Genomic DNA, 8,069 nt, shown 5'->3' with positions numbered 1-8,069 from the left:
TCAAACTACCTCTTTACCTACTGTATTTATTTATTAATTTATTTTGCTCCTTTGCACCCCATTATTTCTGTCTCTACTTTGCACTTTCTTCCACTGCAAACCAACCATTCAGTGTTTTTTTTTTGCTTTTATTTACTTGCTGTGTTGTACTCACTTCGCCTCCATGGCCTTTATATTTTTATTTATTTATACATATATTTGTTTGCCTTCACCTCCCTTATCTCACCTCACTTGCTCACATTGTATATAGACTTATTTTTTTTTCACTGTATTATTGACTATATGTTTGTTTTACTCCATGTGTAACTATGTGTTTGTTGTATGTGTCGAACTGCTTTGCTTTATCTTTGCCAGGTCGCAATTGTAAATGAGAACGTGTTTCTCAATTTGCCTACCTGGTTAAATAAAGGTTAAATAAAAAATAAAAAAATAAACTAATTAAATAAAAATATATTAGGCATATACTAGTTAAATAAATAATAGGCCTGTACTAGTTAACTAAATAAATAGTACGTCTATACTAGTTAACTAAATAAATAGTAGGCCTATACTAAATAAAAAAATTGTAGACCTGTACTAGTTAACTAAATAAATAGTAGGTTTGTACTAGTTAAATAAATATATAGGTAGGCTATACTAGTTAACTAAATAAATAGTATGTTTATACTAGTTAAATAAATATATAGTAGTTCTATACTAGTTAAATAAATAGTAGGTCTATACTAGTTAAATAAATAGTAGGCCTGTTCTAGTTAACAAATAAATAGCAGGTTTATACTATTAACAAAATAAATAGTAGGCCTATACTAGTTAATAAATAAATAGTAGGCCTGTACTAGTTAACTAAATAAATAGTAGGTTTATACTAGTTAAATAAATATATAGTAAGCCTATACTAGTTAAATAAATAGTAGGTTTATACTAGTTCAATAAATAAATAGTAGGTTTATACTAGTTAATAAAATAAATGGTAGGCTAATAAATAGTTAAATAAATGGTAGGCCTATACTAGTTAACTAAATACATAGTAGACATATACGAGTTAACTAAATAAAGAGTAGGCATATACTAGTTAACTAAATAAATAGTAGGCCTATACTAGTTAAATAAATTAGTAGGCCTGTACTAGTTAAATATATAAATAGTAGCTTTATACTAGTTAAATTAATAGTAGGCCTATACTAGTAAATACATAGTTTGCCTGTACTAGTTAAATTAATAAATAGTAGCCCTATACTAGTTAACTAAATACATAGTAGACTTATACTAGTTAACTAAATAAAAAAGGCCTATACTAGTTAACTAAATAAAAAGTAGGCCTATACTAGTTAACTAAATAAATAGTAGGCCTATACTAGTTAAATAAATTAGTAGGCCTGTACTAGTTAAATAAATAAATAGTAGGGTTATACTGTTAAATTAATAGTAGGCCTATACTAGTTAAATACATAGTTTGCCTGTACTAGTTAAATTAATAAATAGTGGCCTATACTAGTTAACTAAATACATAGTAGACTTATACGAGTTAACTAAATAAAAAGAGGCCTATACTAGTTAACTAAATAAATAGTAGGCCTATACTAGTTAAATAAATTAGTAGGCCTGTACTAGTTAAATAAATAAATAGTAGGTTTATACTAGTTAAATTAATAGTAGGCCTATAATAGTTAACTACTAGTTAACTAAAGCGTTTCTGAGTAAGCTCAAATAATAAGCGTGTCAAATCAAATCAAATTGTATTTGTCACATGCACCGAATACAACAGGTGTAGACCTTACAGTGAAATTATTACTTACAAGCCCTTAAACAACAATGCAGTTTATTGAAAAATAAGTGTTAAGTAAAAACATTGATAAGTAAATCATTTAAAATATAAGTAACAAATAATTAAAAAGCAAGGGCGGCAGGGTAGCCTAGTGGTTAGAGCGTTGGGCTAGTAACCAAAAGCTTGCATCTTCGAATCCCAGAGGTGACAAGGTTCTGCTCCTGAACAAGGCAGTTAACCCATTGAAAATAAGAATTTGTTCTTAACTGACTTGCCTAGTTAAATAAAGGTAAAACATAAATAACACATGAGGCTATATTGACCAATTGGTGGGCCAGGTGTGTATAATGGCGAAGTCAGGTGCAGGAGAGCAGAGTATGATTAAATAAAGCGCACTTTATTATAGTCCCAACCGGGAGACAACAAAACTAACACGCTCAAAAAAGGAATAATAAAGTACAGCGCTAAAGAACATCGCTTGACATTAAAACAATTACACACAAAACATGATTGGAAACAGAGGTTAAATACAATTAGATTGATCAGGGAAATGAAAACCAGGTGTGTATGAAAACAAGACAAGACAAATGAATATATGAAAAAATGGAGCGGCGATGGCTAGAAAGCCGGTGACGTTGATCGCCGAACGTCGCCCGAACAAGGAGTTGAGCCGACCTAGGTGGAAGTCGTGACAACTGTAGACCATTCATCTTCCTGACGAGCCAGGACACAGCCTGAGATCCTCTGGCAGGCCACTGAAGACCATTCATCTTCCTGACGAGCCAGGACACAGCCTGAGATCCTCTGGCAGGCCACTGTAGACCATTCATTTTCTGACGAGCCAGGACACAGCCTGAGATCCTCTGGCAGGCCACTGTAGACCATTCATCTCCTGACGAGCCAGGACACAGCCTGAGATCCTCTGGGCAGGCCACTGTTAGTATAGGCCTACTATTTATTTAGTTAACTAGTATAGACGTACAATTTATTTAGTTAACTAGTATAAACCTACTATTTATTTAGTTAACTAGTACAGGCCTACTATTTATTTAGTTAACTAGTACAGGCCTATTATTTATTTAACTAGTATATGCCTACTATATATTTATTTAACTAGTTTAGGCCTACTATTTATTTATTTAACTAGTATAGACCTACTATTTATTTAGTTAACTAGTATAGACCTACTATTTATTTAGTTAACTAGTATAGGCCTACTATTTATTAATTTAACTATTATCAACCTACAATTTATTAATTTAATTAGTACAGGTCTACTATTTATTTAACTAGTACAGGCCTACTATTTATTTTGTTAACTAGTATAGGCCAGCCTGAAACTCTTTCTAAAGACTGTTGACATCTAGTGGAAGCCATAGGAACTGCAATCAGGGAGGATTTCACCCTAAAATAAAAGTCCTAGCCATTGAAATCAGTGTTATGCAGATTTCTTTGGTGGATTACGGGATCTGTTTGGGGGTTGTCCTCGGGGTTTCGCCTGCCATATCAGTTCTGTTATACTCACAGACGTTATTTTAACAGTTTTAGAAACTTTAGAGTGTTTTCTATCCAGATCTATTATATGCATATCCTAGCTTCTGGGCCTGAGTAGCAGCCAGTTTACTTTGGGCGCGCTTTTCATCCGGACGTCAAAATACCGTTAGAGATCAATATACGCAGCTGCTGAAGTTAAATATCAATATAAGGAGCTGCTGAAGATATAGATCAATATAAGGAGCTGCTGAAGTTATAGATCAATATACGGAGCTGCTGAAGATATAGATCAATATACCGTCAACGAGGACGTTAATGAGGAAGCCTACTGATCGCCAGCAGGCCACGTCAACAAGTGGAACATACCATTTATTTAGGCCTACATTGTGCATTTTCCTACGGGTTTGAAATGCTTTTAAAACAATGTGAATTTAAATTCCAACTCCACCCGTTGTATGGTGTTTATTTTTACATCTCAATTCCGAAGGCTGTGAGCACCTCACTGACAAAATAAATGGGCCCATCCATGGAAATGCCCGTCCAACTGATTTGTTCTGGCGCCGGGTCTGGGTTATCTTACTCCCACATCAGGGTCAGAGTTAGGCCCTTGCAGCAGACAGCCACTGTAGTGTTTAGTGTGGAGTGTGTATGTACTCACCACATCAGGGTCAGAGTTAGGGCCCCTTGCAGCAGACAGCACTGTAGTGTTTAGTGTGGAGTGTGTATGTACTCACCACATCAGGGTCAGAGTTAGGGCCCTTGCAGCAGACAGCACTGTAGTGTTTAGTGTGGAGTGTGTAATGTACTCACCACATCAGGTCAGGGTTAGGCCCTTGCAGCAGACAGCACTGTAGTGTTTAGTGTGGAGTGTGTATGACTCACCACATCAGGGTCAGGGTTAGGGCCCCTTGCAGCAGACAGCACTGTAGTGTTTAGTGTGGAGTGTGTATGTACTCACCACATCAGGGTCAGGTTAGGCCCCTTGCAGCAGACAGGAGTACCAGAGGAAGGGTGAACAGGAGGTTGTAGGGACGATGAAGCTCTGCCCACTGGGACATCTGCCTATGGGGCTCTGCTGAGGGAGGGCCGGGGAAGGGGTGGTCTCTGGAACACAGCCAATCACAACATTGCCAAATATAACATAACAAGTCAGATACACATATCCAATTCAGAACATAGCAGGTTAAAACACAGCCAATAAGAAGCCAACGAATATGGCAGGACATGTCTGACCATTGTTCTGTTCTGACATTGCACTTAGATATATCCATATAGCTCCTACAGTATATCTACAGCCACTATCCACTTGTCAACATATCAATAACTCATAAAGACAGCAGAACATGACAGAACCTCTTCTACCAGAGCAAACATGACAGAGCATCTTCTACCAGAGCAGAACATGACAGAACCTCTTCTACCAGAGCAGAACATGACAGAACCTCTTCTAGAAGAGCCAGAACAGACAGAGCATCTTCTACCAGAGCAGAACATGACAAGCATCTTCTACCAGAGCAGAACATGACAGAAACTCTTCTAGAAGAGCAGAACATGACAAACATCTTCTACCAGAGCAGAACTTACAGTAGCCTAGATAGCGACCTCAACCCAACACCGAGCAACCTCTTCAAGAGTTAGGATCTCTGGCGTAAAGGCTAAGGTGATGGGTTGACAGTAGCTGGACCAGGGTTTGAGTCCCAGTCAGGGCTTACCCCCCTAAATGTCATACAATACCTAAAATCAAAATCAAAAGTTATTTGTCACATGCTTGGTAAACAACAAATATAAGTGCTACTGAAGGGCTTCCCAACGATACAGAGAGACTAAAAGTGAAAGCTTACCACGAGCACCTTCCCAACGCATGGAGAGAGAAAGAAATTGAGAAATCATAATAAAAATAAAAATGAATAAATCCACAATGAGTAAACAATAAGCTCGATGTGCAGGGGTACGATAATTTGAGTAGACAGGCTGATGTGCAGGGGTACCGAGTAATTGAGTAACAGCTGATGTGCAGGGGTACGAGGTAATGAGGAGACAGGCTGATGTGCAGGTACGAGGTAATTGAGGTAGACAGCTGATGTGCAGGGGTACGAGGTAATTGAGGTAGACAGGCTGATGTGCAGGGGTACGAGGTAATTGAGGTAGACAGGCTGATGTGCAGGGGTACGAGGTAATTGATGAGACAGGCTGATGTGCAGGGGTACGAGGTAATTGAGGTAGACAGGCTGATGTGCAGGGGTACGAGGTAATTGAGGTAGACAGGCTGATTGCAGGGGTACGAGGTAATTGAGGTAACAGGCTGATGTGCAGGGTACGAGTAATTGAGTAGACAGGCTTGATGTGCAGGGGTACCGAGGTATTGAGGTAGACAGGCTGATGTGCAGGGGTACGAGGTAATTGAGTAGACAGGTGATTGTGCAGGGGTACGAGGTATATGAGGTAGACAGAGCTGATGTGCAGGGTACGAGGTAATTGAGGTAGACAGGCTGAATGTGCAGGCGGTACGAGGTAATTGAGCGTAGACAGGCTGATGTGCAGGGTACGAGGTAATTGAGGTAGACAGCTGATGTTGCAGGGGTACGAGGTAATTGAGTAGATACACTTCATGGCCAAAATCATGGGCATTAATATTGTGTTGGTCCCCCCCTTTGCTGCTGCAACAGCCTCCACTCTTCTGGAAGGCTGTTATAGCAGGTCAGGGCTCTGGCAGGCAGTCAAGTTCTTCCACACCGATCTAGACAAACCATTTCTCTACGGACCTCGCTTTGTGCACCAGGACATTGTCATGCTGAAACAATGGCTGTGTGCTCGATTTTATACACCTGTCAGCAATGGCTGTGGCTAATAAGCTGGAATCCAATCATTTGAAGGTGTTCATATATTTTTGTATATACAGTGCATATGACAGACTGTATTATTAATTCAGTATGTTACTGTAGTAATACAGACTATTATTAATTACAGTATTTACTGTAGTAATGACAGACTGTATTATTAATTACAGTATGTTCTGTAGTTAATGCACAGACTGTATTATTAATTACAGTGTGTTACTGTACTTATGACAGACTTGCTATTATTAATTACAGTATGTTACTGTAGTTAATGACAGACTGCTTATTATTAATACAGTATGTTACTGTAGTTAATGACAGACTGTATTATTAATTACAGTATGTACTGTAGTTAATGACAGACTGTATTATTAATTACAGTAGTGTTACTGTAGTTAATGACAGACTGTATTATTAATTACAGTATGTTACTGTAGTTTAATGACAGAGCTTGTATTATTAATTACAGTATGTTACTTAGTTAATGACAGACCTGTATTATTAATTAACAGTATGTTTACTGTAGTTAATGACAGACTGTATTATTAATATCAGTAGTGTTACTGTATGTTAATGACAGACTGTATTATTAATTACAGTATGTTACTGTAGTTAATGACAGACTGTATTATTAATTACAGTATTGTTACTGTAGTTAATGACAGACTGTATTTTAATTACAGTTATGTTACTGTAGTTAATGGACAGACTGTATTATTAATTACAGTATGTTACTGATAGTATAATGAAAGACTTATATTAATTACCAGTATGTTACTGTAGTTTAATGACAGACTGATTATTAATATACAGTATTGTATTATTAATTACAGTATGTTACTGTAGTTAATGACAGACTGTATTATTAATTACAGTATGTTACTGTAGTTAATGACAGACTACAGGGCCTTCGGAAAGTATTCAGATCCCTTGACTTTTTCTCCATTTTGTTACATTACAACCTTATTATAAAATGGATTAAATCGTTTTTCCCCTCTAATAGTTGTTTCACTTGTTCCCTTTTTCCCCTCATCAATCTACACACAATACCGGATAATGAAAAACAGGTTTATAGTATTGTTTTCAAATTCATAAAAAATGTAAAACTGAAATATGACATTTACATAAGTATTCAGACCCTTTACTCAGTACTTTGTTTAAGAACCTTTGGCAGCAATTACAACCCGGAGTCTTCTTGGGTATGACGCTACAAGCTTGGCACATCTGTATTTGGGGAGTTTATACCATTCTTCTCTGGAGATCCTCTCAAGCTCTGTTCGGTTGGATGGGGAGCGTTGCTGCACATCTATTTTCAGGTCTCTCCAGAGATGTTCAATCGGGTTCAAGTCCGGGCTCTGGCTTGGCCAGTCAAGGATATTCAGAGACTTATCCCGAAGCCATTCCTGCGTTGTCTTGGCTGTGTGCTTATGGTCGTTGTCCTGTTGGAAGGTGAACCTGAGGTCCTGTGCGCTCTTGAGCAGGTTTTCATCAAGTTTCTCTCTGTACATTGCTCTGTTCATCTTTCCCTCGATCCTGACACCATCTAATTGGCKTCCATATAAGTCTTACAGAATTTCCTAGTGGACGGGGATATTGGAAATTTAATCAAAGCCTATTGCATGACAATTTCTTCTTAAATAAGACAAAATATTTCATAATTTACTTTTTTTCTGCACAACACACAGTACCAGTCAAAAGTTTGGACACACCTACTCATTCAAGGGTTTTTCTTAATTTTTTACTATTTTATATATTGTAGAATATTTGTGAAGACATCAAAACTATGAAATAACACACATAGAATCATGTAGTAAACAAAAAAGTTTTAAACAAATCAAAATATATTTTATATTTGAGATTATTCAAATAGCCACCCTTTGCCTTGATGACAGCTTTGCACACACTTGGGATTCTCTCAACCAGCTTCATGAGGTAGTCACCTGGAATGCATTTCAATTAACAGGTGTGCCTTG

At 37.3% G+C, this 8,069-nt stretch overlaps 1 long non-coding RNA gene across 1 annotated transcript in view; it reads right to left on the bottom strand.

The window, feature by feature from the left end:
• The window catches only part of LOC112076316 (uncharacterized), a 12,186-nt gene extending 8,230 nt beyond the window's left edge, over nt 1-3,956 (bottom strand). Inside the window, exon 1 of the long non-coding RNA XR_011477679.1 lies at nt 3,918-3,956. This is a non-coding gene — a long non-coding RNA (uncharacterized lncRNA). The remainder of the gene's footprint in view (nt 1-3,917) is intronic.
• Nucleotides 3,957-8,069: the final 4,113 nt, after the last annotated feature.

The sequence above is a fragment of the Salvelinus sp. IW2-2015 genome, unplaced genomic scaffold (genome assembly GCF_002910315.2).
Source record: "Salvelinus sp. IW2-2015 unplaced genomic scaffold, ASM291031v2 Un_scaffold3688, whole genome shotgun sequence".
NCBI lineage: Eukaryota > Metazoa > Chordata > Actinopteri > Salmoniformes > Salmonidae > Salvelinus > Salvelinus sp. IW2-2015.
Note: the sequence above shows the minus strand (reverse complement) of the source record. Positions and strands in the feature narration are given on the sequence as shown.